The sequence below is a fragment of the Helicoverpa zea genome, chromosome 3 (assembly GCF_022581195.2).
Source record: "Helicoverpa zea isolate HzStark_Cry1AcR chromosome 3, ilHelZeax1.1, whole genome shotgun sequence".
Lineage (NCBI taxonomy): Eukaryota > Metazoa > Arthropoda > Insecta > Lepidoptera > Noctuidae > Helicoverpa > Helicoverpa zea.
In genome coordinates, this window is record NC_061454.1 from 10219634 (window position 1) to 10240987 (window position 21354).

The 21354-nt window shown below is 35.9% G+C and overlaps 1 protein-coding gene across 1 annotated transcript in view; it reads left to right on the plus strand.

The window, feature by feature from the left end:
* Positions 1-313: 313 nt before the first annotated feature.
* The window catches only part of LOC124645962, a 70395-nt gene continuing 49354 nt past the window's right edge, over positions 314-21354 (plus strand). The window contains exon 1 of the mRNA XM_047185959.1: positions 314-591. The gene's annotated coding sequence lies outside the window, so the exon portion shown is untranslated. The remainder of the gene's footprint in view (positions 592-21354) is intronic.

Consider the following 21354-nt stretch of genomic DNA (forward strand, 5'->3'; position numbering starts at 1 on the left):
AGCGATTGTTACACATAATCGCGAATATTCTTAAATCTTGAATTAGTCACATTGTACAGGTAATGTAGCTTTTAAAGCACGAAAGGTGAGAGTTTTGGAAAATTAGGTTGATTTGAGGTTAGGCAGGCGTCAGTTAGCAGTCACCTTATGATTGGGGATTAGGAGGGCGGACGTATGAAGTGTAAGGTTGTGGTGATGATGGTGGTGGTGGCGCACCTGCGTGCCACCGGTTGACAGCGGCTCGGCTGAAAATTTCATGGCCAGCGTATCGAGCGGGACACGCGCGCTAGGACGCGCAGTCGCGCCGCGCCGCCCGCCCGAGCGCCTCGCACGCTCGCAGCTCCACGCCGACACTCGCTCCGTGACAACCTTGCCGTGCCGACCCCGGCTCACAACAATAACACGCGCGACCTCCACACTACCGTCTCCGAGTCGGAGATCCGTACCCCCAGTGCCGGGCACGAGTGCGGTGCTCGTGCCACGTGACCACGGCCCGGGCCCCGGCCCGACATGTGAAAAACAAAGCCTTTGTGACAGCACCGGCCAGGGGCATGTGGTGTGCCACACTTACGCACAAAATGAAATAATAAGGTGAGCTGAACCAGCATTATTCTGAATGAAAGGTGACTCGATGAGACCCGATTGTTTATTACGTTCGTGTCTTAAATATAAGTTTTAAGTATTCAGCTGAAAAAGAACACATTATTTTAAAGATGTAACTTGGGTTTTAAAGCCAAATATATTGTTTAGGTCAAAGGTGAACTTTCATGTCTACTATGTGGTACGATCAAGGTCAGAGTTCATTTATGTCTAATATATTAGTCCAAGTTATTGCCATGGGCTGTACCTGTAGGGTGATATTATTGAGCAGTGGTGTGGTGGGAGCGGCCGAAGTCCGTCCGTACAGCGAAGCTCTACGACTGCCGCAATCTGATTATGGCACACCCACTAAGCTACGAGATATTTATTCTTTAGCAATAAAACCTAGATATAAGCCGCCCAGGCGAACCCGAATTGACTTATTATCTCTTTTAGTTAACAATTTAAACCGATGTTTTCGTAGGCTTCGTAGCACTCGTGTAGCAGTTCGTAGCAAAATGTTACGTTGATTAAATTACCCGGACTGTAAATTATTTACTTTAATTATGTCTTTTGGAACATAAAAAAGTATTTTTTTAAATGTTAACTATCGCATGCAATTAATGGATTGGTAGATAACATAATATAGTTATGTGCCCGCTCGTAGTTTGATAAGCACGGTCGGCGCACAATATTTCCTGGATAAGTTGGTTGTCAAATAGGTTTAGGTATCCAAATCATGAATATTCGTTTTTAACAAGCTTATTATTTTATCAGTATTAGATATCGTTTGGCGTGCCACAGGATCGCGTGCGAGGGTGCGGCGTGCACGCACCTCGCACAAAACGATGCAATAACTCAGTCCCTTTATGTTTTATTCTCATCGATCCTAGCAATCAAGGTTTGGACTTCGAAAACACAAATTAAATAATTAGTAAATCTAGAGAAAAGCTGGGCTTCATTAATGTAAAGTAAGAGAATGATGGAAAACTCGGAAATAGGCCACTACTACAGAAACATGACTAACCGCAGGATATTTTTGCTTAATTTAATTACGTAACAAGTTAACAATTGTTTTTATAAATAAAAATACGAAGTTCCTCCTACATCTCTTCATCGTTAGTGAGCAATGAGCAGCAAGTTATCAGCTAATTATACAATTATCTCATTCGCCCAGACTGTGATTATGCTATTCCAAGCCTTACAATGTGCTATTTACCCGCGGTTCCAAGTTTACGCGGACGAAGTAACTAGATTAACAGAATCTTTGCAACTCGTGTAATTTAGTTGTGAGTCGCGCTCTCAGAATTATGAAATGTGCTTGTAGTTCAGCAATGTTTTATTCCCTTTGGGTTTCTACTGTTTATCGGGCATTCTAACACGTGAATGTGAAATTCATTGTTTCTGAAGAATTTCTATCGATTTGTACCCAAAGCAAGGGTTATAGAAAGTGTGTCGATTGTGATTATTCAATTTTAAGTAGGATCATGTAGAAAAGTTATGTTAATAGTAGGTATATATTGGACATTAACGGACTGTCGAACGCAATGTCCAATGACGGCTGGCAGGAGCTGGATGCGAGAAGCCGAAAATAGATCTCAGTGGCGTGCACTTGGAGAGGCCTATGTCCAGCAGTGGACTGCGATAGGCTGATGATGATGATGATGATGATGAACGCAATGTCCTACTTATAACGTCTAGTATCTATCTAATTTAGTTACAGAAGCAATGCAATATACAATGTAATTAAAATAACGGTAAGGTACATTTTATTACAAGATTTAGATAGGCTTAAATTATACTTGACTGCCGGTACTATCGAATTTAGAAGCCGTACCTCTTTGTATTAAATTTTCACGCAAATTGACCCAATAAAAGTAAATTTGATTTAGAATCGACGATATACTGCTTATTGAACCGATGCTCTATATTCAAAAATAACATCTTCAGGTTAAAGGTAACGGGGTCACACCTTCTATTGGTAAGAAATAGCGTGGAAATGAGATTGCAAGAGCAAGAATTTTGCAATTGTACCCTCCGTAATAACAGAGCGAATGTTCATCGCTTACGACTGTGCATACATACCAAATGCATTTTCTTCGAGACGATTCCAACGAGTTTCCCCGGAAGGTGGGCTATAATAGTCTATAATTTTCTTACATTCCTAGAACTTTGTGTTTCTTGTAGAGAATAATTTAAATATCTGGTGTAATAAGAGAGGATACTTTTCTTATTTATAGCAAGAACTATCCAGTAAGCAAACGAATATTTTATCGTACAGTAGTTGAAAATACTATTTGTTATTTCTGCAAAAAATATACAAGTAGTTTACTGTAAGAGTTATAACGTACACATTCTGCGAGGTGAATGTAAGCTTAAGTAAGCCGTACGCCATTTTGAATCCTTAAAAAGAGGACTTTGGTGTAGTCTAAACGTTCAGTAGCAACTTATAAATATTTTGTTAGCTATATTCGTGAAAATAAATAGGCAGGAGAATTTGTAGGATGCAAAAGCATCCTTCGTAATGTTCAGCAAAGTCTAATAAAAAAAACATTCGTATTTTAATACGAATGTTTTAACTGATTTCAAAAGGTTTGTCCTTTTTCGTATTACATTTCACTTCATCACTCAGCTCTTTATCTTTAATTCCGTTTTACATAGAATAAATCTACAATTTAAAAAGTTGTTGAATATCGCTAGTTTTGCTTAGTCAGATCCTAGACTTTAGTGGAGATAGTGACTTCTCGTAGCAAATGCGGGTACATTGTAATGCCCGCTCGGTACTTAAGTTTTCATAATAGAAATTCACCCACAAAGAGTTCACCAGGCGATGGAGGTTGTATGCGGTTTTAATAACGTTTTTAAGTAAAGAAATAAGGTAGCGGTGGATTCGGACATCGTGGGATTTATTTAATTTCATCATAGTAACACAGTGAGCCACGTTCATTAAGCAGGATATAAATTATTCTCTGTTTTGACTCACAGTTTTACGTGAGTTAAATAAAGGGCATGAGTTCAAACGTCTAAATTAAGGATTCTGTATTCAGTAAAATTACTCGAAAATTTGGGTATTTACTAATCTAAAACGATACCTACAAGTTTTACAATTCGCTACGTCTATACTTTAGACCGTCGCGTATGTACCAAAGATTTTCTTAAATAACTTCTTTTATTTTATTTGCCGTTTTCTTCTCAGCAAAGAACAAACCTCTCCGGTGGGTATTATAAAAGGTAACTAAGGGATTATGGCGAGAATATGGGTCGCAGTTGTCCCCAAAATACTAATAATAATATATTGCGGGCACAATGTTTGTAAAGCGTAGTGAAACCTCGCCCTTACTAAATCATTGTCAAAGGGAATTACTCATATGGTTTATATTCCCGATGGTGACCGTTTATTCTTAGGGTCTATTAATTATTGCGCACCCCTGCGTATTTAGTAGATGTTAACAAAGTGTTTGGATTATTATATTTGACATTTTGGCAGTTTGTGAGTGGCAGGGATCCCGCCCAACAAAACAGTACAAGGCTCGCTCCAGTGAGCCCATTGTTCTGGATTCTTACCATATCAGATACCATGCCTTTGATATTGATGTATGAACTGTGGTTCAGGAGCTCTTTCGCCATTTGGACTTCTAGTGGACTAAGCAAGTAAAAAAACAGGGAATGCACACAAATGCGCATTATAAGTAATAGGTGGGCTGGTTTTTACGAGACCGTAATACTTATATCCCCCAAATACGATTTATGTAGAAATAGAAAAGAAAATGGCAATCGCTAATACAAGTCATATTTTTCACAATAATGTCCTCTAAAAACAACACTTCGCCTCTAATGGCTTGGATTTGCCGTGTGTTTATTTTGTAGGAAACAGTTTTATTTCACGATAGCTTCACACGGATATGAAAACAAGTTGATTTAATGTTGTTCGTAAATAAACGAGTGTAACGTAAGATGTTTCAGACTGAAGTGGACGTAACATTTATATACAGCACATTAAATTGTTACATATTGTTTCGGAAACTGGATCTAGAACTAGGTTTTATTATCACAAGTTTTACGATATGGACTTGGAAAGTTATAAAGTGTTTAATAATGATTAAGTTCATTTAAAGCTATGTGTTAAACATGCATAATTCCTATAATTGCAATAATTGCAATTTCAGTTGCTAGTTCTAGTAGTAGTAGTTTGCTGCAAGTTCGTTTATAGGGCAATAACAAATATATTTTTTTTAATAAAATTAATTGAAGCAAATAAACTAGAAAGGATAAGTGTAATTGTTTAATCGAAACTAATTCGAGTTTCTAGTGTCGTTTCTTAGGCCATAAACTCTCTAGACAGGCTTATTTGACTTTTTTATGCGATTTGTGTTCAAGTAGTAAAAATTTACTGGCCATTACGGGCAGGCTCCTTTACGATGCCTCTGGAATGTGCACCCGTTGTAAACCGGGACACATTCGCCTGCTGAGCGAGCTAAAGAGGATTTTCATGTTTACTCAAGGGCACTTCACATAGACATGCACATATTTTATAAAGATTCAATTTTATACCCTATGTTATACCTGTTTCAGTTCATTATCAGCTGAAAGATTTTCTTAATGCTGAAAAGCTTTTCAAGACCAGAATTGGGGAGACTGTTTTAGTAGGTAAGTGTAGATAAATGGGTGAAGTTCTTTTAAGAGACGACTGTAGAGAAATGGCTTGTTGTGACCGCTTAATAGGTAAAACATACGAATATTTTAAGTCCGTAAACTGATGTTGTTTACAGAGTTACCCACGTACATTATTATCTCGTGAGGGATTTTGACAATAAAAACGTAATTTTAAACGGAAATATTTAAATGTCTTATGACACGCGATCTCGTTTCGTATTCAGACTCGCGTCGGTTCTAAATGTTATGTATATGTAAAATTAACCTTTCTTCGGGTCGCGAGGTACATTATGTTTTACCTCAAATTAAATCTAAAGCGTATTAACATTTCAAATGCTTATTTAGGTAAAATATTGTGGGTAACTTTTGTAAAAATCTGTAGGAAAAACTATGTCAAATAGGGTCAGCATTAATTGCAATTCCTAACGGAGTCATTTCGTTGCCAGTGCCTAGCAAGTGCCACAAGTATAAAAATTATACTTACATCTATTTTGTAAAACAAAATTGTTTGGGAAAAGACAAATGACAAGCAGCTTACCCACATAAATAATTCTACCGACCTATTAATATACTTACTTAATCGTATTCAGAGAATTTCTTTGTCACGGAACTATCTCATCGATTTTCCGTTGACCTGCAGCTAAATACAGAAGGTATTTCGGCATTCCTGTGTGTTCCTATGTGCCTGTAAGTGAATTTAGCACGTTGACGGAATATTTGATTGTGAAAAGAATACCAATGAGTTTCCTCAAAGGCGATAATGCAAAGTTCAATTGGAAATAAAAGCTCCATTTTCGATTCCTTATTCCTCCTGTCAATGAGTTGTTATGTGGGCGTTATCCTATTCTATTACGAAAAGCTCTTTGAAAAGAAAGTATGAATTAGGATGTTTTCGATTGATAAGATATATCTTTTTCCGTGTAATTTTACCTCTAAATTATATCTAATATTAATTACAATTAAACTGCTTACATGCTTAAACAAAATAAAGAGGAATGACAGTCGAGATCCATGTTAATTAAACATTAATTAGATGAATCTATTCCAAAATGTAAATACATACATTTAAATGTAATCGGTAACCACAGTCCATATTTTCAGGCTGAAAGGTAATTCTAGTTAATACAGACACTGTTAGTCTGACAATGAGTGCCGTTAAACCTGTAACGCACATTTAATTGAATAAACAAAAGGTTTTCAGTGAAGGGTTCGAGCTCGTAAATCACAGGAAACACGCTTACTTGAAATAAAGCCTTTGTGGCTTCTGTAAACTAACAATGGCCCATATACTTACAGTTTGCATCAAAAAGCATTCGAATAGCTTTGTTCCGTTGTAAGCCCTTCACGGTACTTGGACGTCAAATGGTGACTGTTCAATCAATATCAGAGCTATTTTAACGTTTGAGTGATATATGATGAAGTTGGGACTAATTACACACAATTCTTCATCGCTATGCCTTCTGAAAAAAGAGTAGGCAGGTGATCACGGTTTAGTGAGTACAATTGACCAATAATGTCTACTATAGTTTTCGTATGTCTAGAAGGTACTTTGCATGTCGCCTAAGTGTTGTAGTACCTAAAGTGAAAGAAATGTGTACTCATAGTTACCGTGAGCGTGTCTGTATATTTCTATCGTTTCAAATGCTAGCTGAAGGACCTCTTGACAAACGTGTTCGTTGATGGAGCATTTTGCACCACAGACAATGGCTGCGCAGTGCGCTTAAAGGAAATTCTCGCTTAACTTCACTCGTTTGCTGTCAGTTTCCGCCCACTCTCGCTCCACTTCTCATTGAGATGAATTGTTTTTCACTCTTTAAGCATAAACTAAATTGAAGGACTCAGTTGTTTGTAGCACTTTGAACCTTTTTGAACGCTCGGTCAATAAATATTCAGATCTTATAGTGATTTTTCTGTTTCTGCAGGCTTACTTTACTATGCAGAACTACAGCCACTTGTTTAGCATTCAATACAACGCTTTGTTTAATTCAACATTAAGCTATTATAATAACAGGATGCTGTGATCGTTGGCTTCAGTTATTCAGAAACAGTTAATTTAATTATTTAATTATCCGTAGGTTAATAATAGTCAGAGGCCGCGAAAAGCTATTTTCATTTTCGTGTCCGAATGTCGCAAGCAAGCTATGCTGACTTGCTGAATGTCCGTTGTCACGTCGTGCCTCTGTGAACAAAATTGTTCGATTATTTTTGGCTGTTTCATCGACTCCGAGCAAATTAGTCCATTTGTATGCTAACGGACTTTCCGATTCGGATGTGAATATGGGTAAAGGAGTATTTATTGTTACCGGCTTTTTGTTTTTTTTTCACCCCACAGAATGGCGGCCCTTTTCCGTGCTGCTATTAAAGTCACGGAATCTAATTGTTTTCTGAATTTGGTATAAGTAGATGATACAACAAATGCCATGAAACACATTGTTACACGATTATTCTGTGACTAGGTTGGTATTAGTAGGCTTTTGTTATATGTATATTTCTACGGGTATGTAAGTGAAGGGGATTTTCATTTATCACTTGACTCAATCTGATCAATTTGAAGAATAAATAAGATACCAACAATCTAAGAGCTGACTGCAAGGAAAAGAATATCGATAGAACTTTATGCAGCCTTTAAACAAGATCACGGTTGTATGCAAACCAATAGTGAGCTCATTTACGCCTATTGTAAACTATTCAATGCACTATATTTTACTACCATTTAGCACTCCAAATATAGATAGCACTTCAACCATTATTCCAATTTAACTGCGAGCAAAGTTTTAATATTCGGCACCATTTTCTGTGAGCGTGTTTGAACCGAGGTAAAATTTAGACATCGCGGAACATCTATTTACGCTTTAGAACTACTGTATAACTCAATTTAATATGTAGATGGAATGAAAGTAGCTGGATTCTAAAGGAAATAAATATAAAACCTTGAAACTATAAATAACCGAACACTATCCGTAATAGGCTTCTCAGCCGGTCGCAAGGCTGAATCCACGTCTTATGAAAAATGATGCCGTCCGTTATAAAAGATAAATTTATGAAGAACGATATCTTCACAACAAATGAGATATTATTTGGAATATCATGTTCGAATGGTTGAAGACGGATTCTATTTTAGTAATTATTCACTTACAAACAAATGTAGGCTTTCGTTGTTGTTTTAGTATACTTAAATGATTTCTCTTCGCATCCTGTTCTACACTCATATATTTTGCATAATGTAGATAAGAGTAAATGCTCTAAAATAGCTTTCATAATTGTGATAACATGCATGACTGATATCAAATTCTTGGGTTCATAGTACTTTACAAAGTTCGTGTTTTCATCAGGTTTATTGTGACTGATGAAATTGCATGAAAAAGGTGGGTCGCCGGTTTCCCTCGAATAGTAACATGCTTTGTGAAAATAATTGTACACGCTAACGGAAGATCACGCGTCGATTAGCCACATAACAAAAGTTCTGGCTTGAATGCCTGGTGTGATTTCATTAGCTTTATTTTCATGTTATTTATTGACGATTTGTACCACGTTTAATTACAGTGAGACTTGCCTATGGGATAGTTAGTGCTTGGTAATATTATATTATTAGCGTTTACCCACGTCCCGGGAAATCCATTTCTTTCAACCGGGTAAAAAGTGGCCTTTGTCCTTTCTCAGGATCTAGAGTCTAGACTACCTAGCTGTGTGCCTGCCCTTCATTTAAACATTTCGATTGAGTAGTTTTGGCGGCAAAAAGATTGAGTTAGTTTTGTATTTGATTTTCATTCGTAAAGTATTCCCAAGATTTACTTCGTGATTACATAAGTATTTTTCCGAAGCCTTCTTAATCTAATTGAACGATTCTTTTGATGTGTCAGGTTTCGGCCAGTTGTCGGCCAGGTGGAAAATATTCACAGATTGTGCTCTGAGCCGGATAATTTCTATAGACTCCGCTGGGTCGTGAATTACAAGCTCCTTTATAATTAACCATGAATTCATACCTAATTTTATGGAAAGATACAGTATCTGTTCCCTATAGAAATACCTAGGCGTCGTAGGGTAATCGCGTACCTATGTGAAGTTACTTACCTACTCTCGGACAAATAGTTCGCTAGAGATAATGGTTAGTCAATAGTTTGGACAAATAGATGGGATAGTATATATCAATGCAATAGTATGACAGAAGCAATCAGGAAGTGAGCCGTCCGTGAGGCAGTGTTCGTAGTAAATCCGGTAGCCCAACTTCGTCCGTGTCCCATTGACCTAGATACGCGCCCTTGAACCCCGACCCCGCACCCCGACACCCGCACGCTCCCGTGACGTCATAAATGCCCTCTGCAAGCATTGTCTTTTAAGTATATTGTTTTGTTCTAAAAAAAGAATAGCTGTAATGTATGTCAACAAAGATATTGTATCTATTCTATTGGAACACAGAGAGACAGACGCTGCGAGGAAAGCGCCCCGATAAAAGGTCTCCTTGTTGTTGGAGGACGAGAGAGAGATATTGATTATGAGGTTTTCTTCAAAGGATCTCTGAATTAGTTTCTGTGTTTTTATAGATAACTAGCTTTTGCCCGCGGCTTCGCTCCCGTCAACTGTCTTCTCTACTTTACCCTATTTTTTTCATAAGAACCTTCTCCTGACAATAACAAACACAACAAAAAAAGAATTAGCCAAATTGGTCCAGGCGTTGTTGAGTTGAGTTGTGGCGCTTACCAACACATTTTGCGATTCATTTTTATATTATAGATTTAGGCAAACTTTAGAACTACGAATTGTTTTTATTTATTATTTTTTTATAAAGATTTGTGAAGGTTTATGCTGAAAAGTCAAAAATACACACAAATAGTCGATAATAAAAACAATTAAAACTTTGAACATACATAACAATATTTATTTTACACGGCGCTCTGCTGTACCTAGGTTTAATAATGAGTTCTTATTTATGCCCCGTAAACAAGTTGAACAATGCCAATCAACGAATAAAAGTGAAGCCAAGTTAATTGCATGTTTGATGTTTGTGAAACGAATGACTGCAGTTTATTCAATGCAGTTTCTGCGTTATTGCAGTGTGAAATGCTTCACTCACATACTTATAATACAATTACGGTGTTTTAAAGTCACAGTATTTATTGTCACTGAATATATAGCTCTAGTTTATTCATATTTGGGACCGTTTGTTGTACGAATGTAAAATAATTATGGATATACCTGTAGGTATATGTTAAAGATGACTTTTACAAAATTATTAATTAACATTTTAGTTTTAGTACTCATTTGTCCTCGAGTATCTTCAACGGTTCTTATTTTTGAGGTGTTATAGCTCATTCCCGGGTACGTATAAAAATGAGATAAGGAAATATAAGCGGGAAAAACAGCATTCAAAATACCGCATGATTCTCTTTCAAGGATCGAACCTTGAGAGAAATTAATGACACGCTGATTCCTAATTTATGACACCGACAAGCGCACCCCTTTGTTACATGTTACGTCTCTGAAAAACAACTTACGTAAAATCTACAGCTATTTTATTGGCTATAAACGATCCATTAGGTAAAAGCTTTTTATATATTTTCAGGTATGAATGTAACTTTGAATATTAAATGCATATAGAACACTGTTCGTTGCCAAAAATATCGTCATATGAAAGTCAATTTCATTGGATATTTTTGTGGAAACATAAATCTTTTATGTTCTGGAAATAACGGAATTATTTAGTAGCAAATACCGGCCAGTTCAGTTCACTGACGCCTCGTGGCGCTTGTAGGCAAATTTTCCATTTGGTTGTCTGTGGTTTCAGCTTGTTTTCCAAACCAGTGGCTTGCGCAAATCTATTGCCGTGGAGACATTAGGTTAGCACATGTCTATGTGCAGGTGAAATTGCTACAATTTGGTAATAACAAACAATAGCACTGGTTATTTAGTTTTACCTTCTCATGAAATTGACTGTTTTATTGAGTTGTTTCAGAACGTTTATTTATTATTTAAATAATTGCCTGTCTCCCAATCGAATTTACATGTTTAATACAAGTTCAAATAAAATACCTATCTTCTTGTGGTTTTTACATTTTTAACGGTATTTTCTCACAAAGTAAATGAGGCAAGTTACAATGTAGTAGATAGCTGACGGACTACAAACTACTTCTAATCTGTTGTATTTTCGCATTAGTTATTTAAAGTTCAAGAACAGCGCTTTGTCGCTCGGCTGTTGTAGGGGTACTCAGTGGTACCGTTTTTAGAATTACTTCAAGCCCATTTAGCGCCCACTTCTGTTCAGCGATATGACGGGAAACTCACTCGATCAGTACTAAACGTCTTTTAAAATTCAATTAGTACACTATTTTGCATATTCTTCACTTCGAATTACTACGAAAATGCTGGGAGAAACTATTTTTTTATTCAAGTTTCTTTAATACGTCTTTTTATTTACCGTTTGTTTTGCAAGAGTAACAAAATTGCAAATGATGCTGTTCGTGTAGTCTCCCTAAAACTCGAGAATGTCTTGACCGATTCGGCTTATTTCGGTTTCAAAATCTTTGTAGAGGTCCAGGAAAAATTTTAACGATACGACGTTTCCCGGCTCAGTCAGTTATCATTAAAAGTATTACGATAAGTAAGTTGTCATTATACCTCAATTGTTATATTCATACCCATTTTGGGTTGTTAAATGTGGTACAAACTTACGTAGTGCGTAAGTAGCATCTAGATAAGTACTACTTCCGTCCATTTCTCCACAGTCCGTTAGTTGTACTTTATGTGTCCCATGGGCACTTAACAAGCGTAACTAGAGGATTAGACTGTACCATGTGTACGGAATTAGCACGTTATATAATGAAGCAAATCTTGTTAGCTATATAGAAAAAAAAAACCACAAGGAATGAATGAATCAGGTAACATCATTTCTTGTTATTATTCAAAATATTTTAAAAAGTAATAAAATAAATTTGCACTTATAATGTAATTTAGCCATTATTTTGAGCTGAGAAGAACAAATTCTGTCTCAACGTACTAGTCAATATTGAGAGGTCTTGTAAGAAAGACATCATGCTAAGAAGGGACTCGTAAAAAGATAAAAATATTTAAAGTCCTTAAGACCTCTCTTTATACGGAACTTGAGGACAAAACTTCTGGGATAACATTCTTTGCCTTTTTTCGCAAAAGTTTCTGGGGCCCTTCGTAAGGCTTCAAGAGATATAATCATCAAGATGAGTAGGTCAAGTATATTGTACTTGCTTTAAAAACCAAACATTTTTCATTCAGAAAAGGTTTACATTTTTTTAATATGTAAATTGCTCTCTGCTTATGTGTTAATTAGGTATTATGGCCATAGACACTCCAGGTCAAAAAGTTAAGTAATAAACCGGCCAAGTGCGAGTCGGACTCGCGCACTGAGGGTTCCGTACAAATCCTGTATAGATAAAAAGTGAGTCTCGCGCCAACCGTTCAGTTTAGAACAATCATAGTTATGGTAATTACGTGAGAGTCAAAATGGTTAATATTTTTTATTTTATAATATAACTAAAATAGTAGGCCAGTACCTTGTAAAAGTTATTTTATTGAAGTTATTTATATACAACATTTTATAGTCAGAATTATCATTCAGAAATTTGATTGAAAATAACTAATTATGTCTTAAAGGTCATTGGGCATATCTGACCCGCTTTGTAAAAAGTGGCGGACATGAATCAAAGTAGTTTTAAATCGTGGAGAATGGTATGACGTTTCTTTGAATATAATATTTTATTAAAATTCCATGGAGACGAATGTCCAGGATCGTTTGAAAAATATAAAAGACAAGCAGTTTCAGAGGATTGTACAGGTTGCAATGCTAGTTTTTATTGTTAAAGAATTTTCATAAAGAAGGAAGATGCCAATTCGGATGGCCAGGATTTGATGAGGATCTGGAAACCTTGAGAAATCGAGGGCAACTCTTGAATATTGTAGGCACGCATCGAGTCATAACCAGACATGTGAGTGTATTTTTGAGGGTACTGGTAAACAGTGACCGTCTTACCACAAAAACTTTTTAACGTCAGTTTAAGACTTGTCTAAAAAAATGTCAAATTATGACGTTGACATAAGGTTCATTTTGGAGACACATTTTTTTTAGACAAGTGTAAAACAGTTGTTAAAGTTTTTGTAGTAAGGCCATGAAGGTTTGGAGCTGATTTGATTATGGAGACTACAGAGAGTCGAGGGAACTCCTGAACGGCTTATTTTATTCGTATTGGCGAAGACTTTCCACATAGATAGGTTTGACTGCCATTGTGGGATCGATAGCAAAGATCAGATATAGTTATGGGAACTCCTTTACAATTTATAACGTAACCTTGTGTTGGAGCTTATTTTATTTTAGGTGATGAGAATTCACTGCTAATGGGATCTTTTATTTTTGAGGGATTCATCACCTAACGAGCCCCAGTTTCAGGTTTTTTTCGAAACTGCCTGACGACTTGTAACTGTCGAATTGTAACAACGACTGCTAGAGAGTAGGATTCGGGGCTGCTGGCTTTACGTTTCTAGAGCCTTGACAAAAGTGTAATTCTGCCCCTTTCTTTGTTTTATAAAGTCGGCTTTATTTTATTTTGTAGCATTTTACAAACAAATCTAAAAAAGCAACAAGAAAACAAAAGCAAGAAAGAAATTAAAAAGACGTTAGGTGCATCGGTCTAGAAGTCGGTGTCTAGAGGATGCATCTATATTTATTTAACCACCGAGATCTAGACCGATAAACAGTTTTTTTGTTGTTTTTAGAAGTTGTATTTTTTTTTGCAAAAAGTTTTTATTTTTAACTTTTGTGAAAAGTTCTTGTCAATTCGAATAATATAAGCCCAAACACGACGTAACTAAAACATACCGTTGAGGAGTTCTCTCGACTTTCTCACGTCTCCATCATCAGGTAAGCTCTAAACCTTCACTGTTTGATAGTATCACCAGACATACATCTGAGAATCAAGTTTTAATCCTATGCATGCCTACAATTTCTGATAGTTGCCCTTGATTTCTCAGGATTTCCATCATCAGATCCTGACCTGATGACAATGGAAATAAACGGCGAGTATACTCTTTCACTACAAAGAAATGATTTCTCAAATCCGTCAAACTTGGTCGTTTAAATTCCCCATTGAAATGAGGAAAATATTTGATGTTTACACCTGATTTTCTCTTGATTCCCATGGTTCACATTGATGCGACTAATGCCATAGTAAATCAGAGCCTTTATCATTATACTGCGCTATATTTCGTTCATATCCGCCGTGGGTATGGTTTCCATACTAAGGTGCCCAATGACATTTGAATGATTTAAAATTTTTCACAGTTTAAAGGCAATTATATTTAAGAAGTGTTTGATATGAATTTCAACTTTAATATCTCTACGCGTTCATGTGAAAAAGGGTAGGTAGTAAGTTTATAATTATTTAAAAAATATTTTATGTCATGTAAGCAAAAATAATATTTTAATATTTTATGTAACTTGAAATTTATCATTTTCGCAATTTTTCCTTTATCTCTACTATATAACGTTGCTTCGTGCCGAATTTCAAGATTCTGAGTTCACGGGAAGTACCTTGTAGGTTTTGATTCCCTAGCGTGTGACGGAAATTCGTCTAAGGTGTCGGTATAACTGCTGTATCTTTTGATCGTGTTAACTTAGAAGTTTGATTGTTTCACTGCCTAAAGGGACAATAGACCTAGGTATTTGGTATAAATTTCAATTTGATACCTTTATTCGTTCGTGAGAAATAAGGTAGTAAGTTTCATTTTATTAAAATATTTTTTTTATAATTTATAACTAAAAAAATGTGGCTATCGAAATTTTTCCTGTATTTGCATTATATGACAATGCTTCGTGCCAAATTTCAAGACTCTGAGTTTACGGGAAGTATCCTGTAGGTTTTGATTCCTTTGCGAGTGTCGAAAATTTGTTGAAAATATCGACATAATCGGCTGTATCTTTTGATTGGCTTGGCTTAGAAGTTTGATATTTTCCCAGCTTAAAGGGACAATAGACCTGAGTATTTCATGTGAATTTCAGCTTGATACGTCCACGCGTTTTTGAGATAAAGGGTCTTGACAGACAGACAGACAGACAGACAGACAGACAGACAGACAGACAGACAGACAGACAGACAGACGGACAACAAAGTGATCCTATAAGGGTTCCGTTTTTTCCTTTTGAGGTACGGAACCCTAAAAATGAAATATTTTCAATGAAAACTGCTTAGTAACAGCTTAATTAAATCCAGTTTGAAGTGGTCTTATGTTCGTAAGTTTGGCCAATCCCTTCTTAGTAGTTCTTAGTTAAGGTAAGTTTTCCCAAGAAATACTTATTTTTTGCTCAAAGCAAAGGCTAAGAGATTGTTCTTATTTATAAGTCAACCTGTAGCAATATTTCAGAGAAGTAGGCAAATTGAAAAAAAAAAAAGCTTCGAGTCTATTTTCGGGCGAGCGACTGCAGAATTAAATTTATAAGGTAGAAGCAGACAGTGTGCCTAACTCCCAAAGGAGCCAGTGAACTTCGTTCTTGAAAAAGTGGATTTTACGGCAGTACTTTCTACGAGTCTAAAAGGTTTTTTTATTAACTTACGGCGCATAGGCGCAATTAGGGTACGATACGGAGCAGTCTTGTTTAAGATCGAAAACATTTTTCTAAGTTCGCATGTTTCTAATGGATGACCGAATGTTTCGGGATGTAGGTACCTACAAGAAGTGATGAAGTATATCGCACGTATTTTGAAATCTAATTTGTTTAAAAAATGAAAAACTGTAAAAAAAAAAATATTAAAATAAATGCATGCCATAAATAAACTTTCTAGTAAATTCACTTTGTAAATGATAAATGAAAAATTATTCGAGTAACAAATTTTGGTATCTAAGAGCAAATTCTTATCAGGAATTCTTCGGCGCAGCTAATAAGGTAAAATGAATTCTGTTGTGTAGGTATCTTGGAATGTCCCACTGGCAGTAAACATGTATGAGACATGAAGTGGCACGGTGTAAAAGTGTTATAAAGTTGTAGGGTGCGATGGTAGTCAGTTGGCGGTCGCTCGCTGCTTGGCCTAACGCCAGGGGCTCATCCCTCCATCCTTGGAACTCGCCGAGATAAATTATCACATACAAATTGCATCCGTTTGGCTAATTTCTTTCAATAATATATAAGACTGAGTAGTTTTATTACTGTCAACTGTTGCACTGATTTGTAAATTGTGTCATATTTGGATTCACAAAATGAGTGAATCGAAATTTGCCATATTTTCGATAAGTTGGTAATGCATTAATTTATACACATTTTACACAAAAGCTTAGTTTCTACGATCGATATTATAATGAACTGTAGCAACCTTTACACATTATTGTCAATTCTAATTGTTTGTTTAGTTAACAACAACTTCAATAAGGTTTTGAACTTATGACCTTTGGCTAGTCAGTAACCCTTAGCCTCAACCAGTAAAGTGGCTAGCTATGCAGATAATTTATTTTTAGTCTAGCCACCTTTTGTTTTGCATATGGAAAGATAGGGTAAAGTAAAGTAATTAGAAATAGGTTTATAGAAGATTTACTCATTGATCTAAGACCATACTTATTTTATGAAATTAAATCAAATGGGCATGTAGGAAAGCTCTCAGTAATTTTCTGTAACACGGAATGCTGAAACAAAAGTTACATGAATTTTATTGTTGACGTTAATTCTATATTATTGAATTAAATATGTATCGTGTGACCGCAGTGCAGACGTTATGCAACAGACCGACGGACGAGCGTTTGTTAACGTTTCATCAACTGCCGACGTCATGTCACTTGTGGACACCAAACAGCTAAGAGTTATGACTCCCGCGGGAACGTTTAGGCAAAAGTAAAACGATAAAATGATGTTTATAACGCAAGAAAAATTAGGAATTAATACCTATAGACTAACGAGTGCCTACGGAAGCTTACTTTCTAAGTTACTACATATAATTTATTAACTAGTATGGACGTGTACAACTATAACTTACGTACATCCGTATACGTAGACTCCAGAAAGAAGTATAAATAGTTTTAAGTTAACCTCTGAATAAGAATTTTACAGTTATTTGGTGCAATTGGCGCTCATATATTAAACGTAACCAAAACTTTGAAATTGATTAAAATGTTCTAGTGTTTCGTCCATCTAGGTATACGGATTAGACTGTCGTTCCTATATATTTCAGATGACAGGTGCAATTGAAAACGGGCCAAATTGGGCCATTGTAAATAAGAACTCTGAAAGTTGCCAAAAATGTATATATTTGTATAAATGGAGAATATGTAGATGATGAAAAAAGGTTATATTTTTCTACTACTCATTTCTATATCTATGGAAAAAGTATTTTTACCTGTGAAAAATAATTTAAAGCCTCGCTCTGCTGTACTATTGTTTTATGATAGAACAAAATGGTTTCAGTTTCTGCCGTATGTAGATTCATTTCACGTTTATTTGGCTGCCTTTCGGCTATGAAATGGCGGCGCATTGTGTGCAGGGAACAATAAAAAGTCGTGCGTTTTCCTAATTAGCTCCACCGCAGCACACGATGTGAATTCTTATTGTATTTTACTTCACATACCTCTAGACTAAGCAAACCCTACCCTACCCTAACCTAACCCTACTAGCATTGAATTAAGATGATTTTTTTTCGCGTTTATCAAATATTTATTCATACTGTTTTTTTAATAACTAAAAACGGCTATGGAAGCATTCATAGATCAATTCTGTATACAAGTGCACTCTTCATTCCCTCGGGATGTAACTGAAACGGGAAGCAACTGATAACATTGCATTAACTTTATCTTAGCTATTTTTATTGAACCATCGATCGCTGCAGCTAATTATTGTAATAAAAAATAACTACAAAAAATTATAAAAGAGATAAAAACGAATATCTCCACTTAACCTCCGTGGCAAGAAGCACAGGGTCATATTCAAAAAAATTGTATATTAAAACGTCCAACAGAGTTATTCTTTTTTAAAGAATACCTAGCTACTAGCTAATTTCTCTTAAAACAGAATAAACATTTATTTCAGCATTATGAAAAACAAAAATAACGCCCCATAATCCTCAATGAATGATTAATTTTAAAAGAAAACTACAACGTAGAACATTTGTTTTCATATAAGCAATGCGTGTTCACATTCTTGGCGCGACATTTAGAAAACATTTTATTATTCAATATTAGTATTTTAACTGACAAATAATTGATTTCTTAGCAGAGCATTGTGGAACCTGGGATTCTATAAAACTCGATCAACAACTCGCATTTCACTTCGATTCGTAATGTCATTTCATACTTTAGGGGAGGTAGGGGAGGGATGGGCACTTTTTCACAATTTATTGCATAAAAAATCAGATTTTACAGATCATTATCAACTTTTATTGCCATTTCTTATATTCGGCTAGATATAATGAAAGAGCTTTCCTAAAAATTACAATCAGTTTCAACATTACGAGATATTTAAACGGTTTTATTTAGCTCACCCCGTTTGTTTTATTATTTATTCTTGGATCAAATTTAGTAATTCAAATTTCACCCTCTTCCTGTCAACCGATTGGTCTGAAATTTTGTATACACCTTTAATTAAATCCAATATGGCCGCCGGCACAAAATGGCACAGCCCCCTCAATATGGGTATCAAATGAAAGGGCTACACAAGTAGAATACTGTCAGCAACCCCAGCGGGGCGCAACAGGGCCAAGGCCTGCCTGCACGTCGATTCTATAAAATTCGAACAACAACTCGCATTTCACTTCGCTATTCACTCTCACTTCGCATTCGATTCAGAACGACCTTGATTTTGCATTCTGTAAACATCACCTAATCACTTGCGAAGTGAAGTGAGCTCGACATCGACCAATGCTGTGCTAGTGACTTCCCCACTCGACAAAATGTCAACCGAGATTAATCAGTTTTTAATTTTATCAGTTTTGACACAGAATTTTAGCTAAATATGATGTTTTAGTTATAATTTGTTATTGTAAGGAATTTGAGGCAGCTTTTAAGTATAAAATAAACAGAAATCTCTAAATTCGTGCTGTGAATATAATCTATGCTTACCCTACGAAAAAAAATACTGACAGCGCCAATACCATTATTAATCTGTGGACAATATTTTCTTCTCTTCTGTCATAGAGGAAAGTAATATATCGGGTATCTTCTGTCTTCATATTGTGTTTAAGCTTGTTTGTTTTCGCCGGTTTTTTCAATTTGGTTATTTTCATGCTTAAGAGAATACCAATATTATAACTGAAGTACAGAGGCTTTTGAAAACATATCAGCTGGCGGGGAAACCACATAAAGGGAATACTCCTTATTAAGAACTAAGTGTTTTTCTTATTATTGTGTGCTTGATTACAATTTTTCAACTATAAACTGTGTCAATACTTACTTTTACACGAGTTGTAAGTCCTTTGCCTCGACGTTTTGTGGGCTTTATCAGGGGCAGTAAATCAGACTCCAGTTGGTCAATTAGCTCCTTTGACAATCTATATATGCTCACATAGTCATCATCGCGAGTTAATAAAGGTAAACTACGAATTCTAGCAGATTGTTGACGCTTTTCTAAATTATCTAAAGCATGAGCTTCTTCTAATAAAGATTTAAGCAAAAACATTCTAGCCATCGTTAAATGTAGGCACTTAATCACTTTAAAACACTTAGAACTTTATTTAAACACTATTTTAAATATAATAGTCTCTAGATCAAGTTGGCAACGGTACCTGAAACAAGATTCTATAAAGGATTTTTCGCGCAGATTTATAACCTCACAAATTTTCACTGACGAAGAAAAGCCTCCCTACCATAGAGAGCATTGGACACTTTTGACTTAGTTTATGAAAAAAAAATCGGTAAAAAAACTTTTAAGTTAAACGGTTTTATCTTATGTGCACTGAAAACTAGAAAATAAAAAATAGTTACTTACCTGTCAACCTACGTAGGTGGTCCCGGTCATATTAGACTAAAATAAAAACGTGGGGCCCATTAACTATTGCTGTAGTACTCTCTTCTAAAGGTATAATAGGTGTGGATTGCATCGACTTACTATAATTGTAACTGGAGATTTTGACAATCAATAATTAATAATAGAAAATACACATACCTTTCATTAGTTTTCTCTTTATAACGATCCGAAACCACAACAAAATATTTAAGTACTTTTACGAGTGTTTGTTCTTGACAACTCACAGAAATGACAGATAGTCTATGGATGAACACCGTTACCAGTCGGTAACGTAAACTACCCAATTAAAAAAAAACAAAACTATGATCAGAAATCAGAATAAAAGGACCCCCCTTTTATTCTGATTTGATCATGTCTCCCAACTGCCCATCTCTCCCCTACCTCCCCTATAGATAGACAGATTTTGACAAATCTGTCAAAATCTCGACTTTGATTTAGTTCAACTTGTCAACACGCTCGATAGTGAAGCGCTAGTGTAGTTTGACAATGTCAATCACGAAACTTTAAGGTAGAATTCCGTGGGTCGCGATTGTCGCAGCCGCGCGCGACAAAAGTCAACCTATGAAAATGTATGGCACCGCTGCCGAGGGCTGCGACAGTCGCGCGCGGACGACGAATTTCGTGAGCCGCTGGCGGCCGTACGCTTCTCAACATGGTCTAGCGCTTAATAACATCTATAGAATTTTAGTAAAACCAGAATTAAATTTTTGACAATGCCGCGAGCAGCTTACGAAATTCGTCGGCCGCGCGCGACTGTCACGGGCCTCGACAACGGTGCCATACATTTTCAAAGGTTGACTATTGTCGCGTCCACGGAATTCTACCTTTAGATCGAAGTCGAAGTGAGAGTGATGTCGAAGTGAGTTGTGATATTTTATAGAATCGACATGCTGAAGGAATTTGCTAAAATTATCATGAAATATAACACGCAGAATTCAGGAATAATTAATTAAAGCAAGTCTTGATTTCACTTCATTTCTGTTATTCCTGTCTGTTACATTAGTAATTTTAATATTTTTGTAGTAGTTATCAAAATTATTTTACCTAAAACATTAGCAACTGAACTGTCAAAAGAATCGACGAATCAAAAATGTTCGGTAATTTTGAGAAGCGCAACAAGCACGAAATATTGTGGTGCAGTGATTATTCGACAATTAAAAGTTACT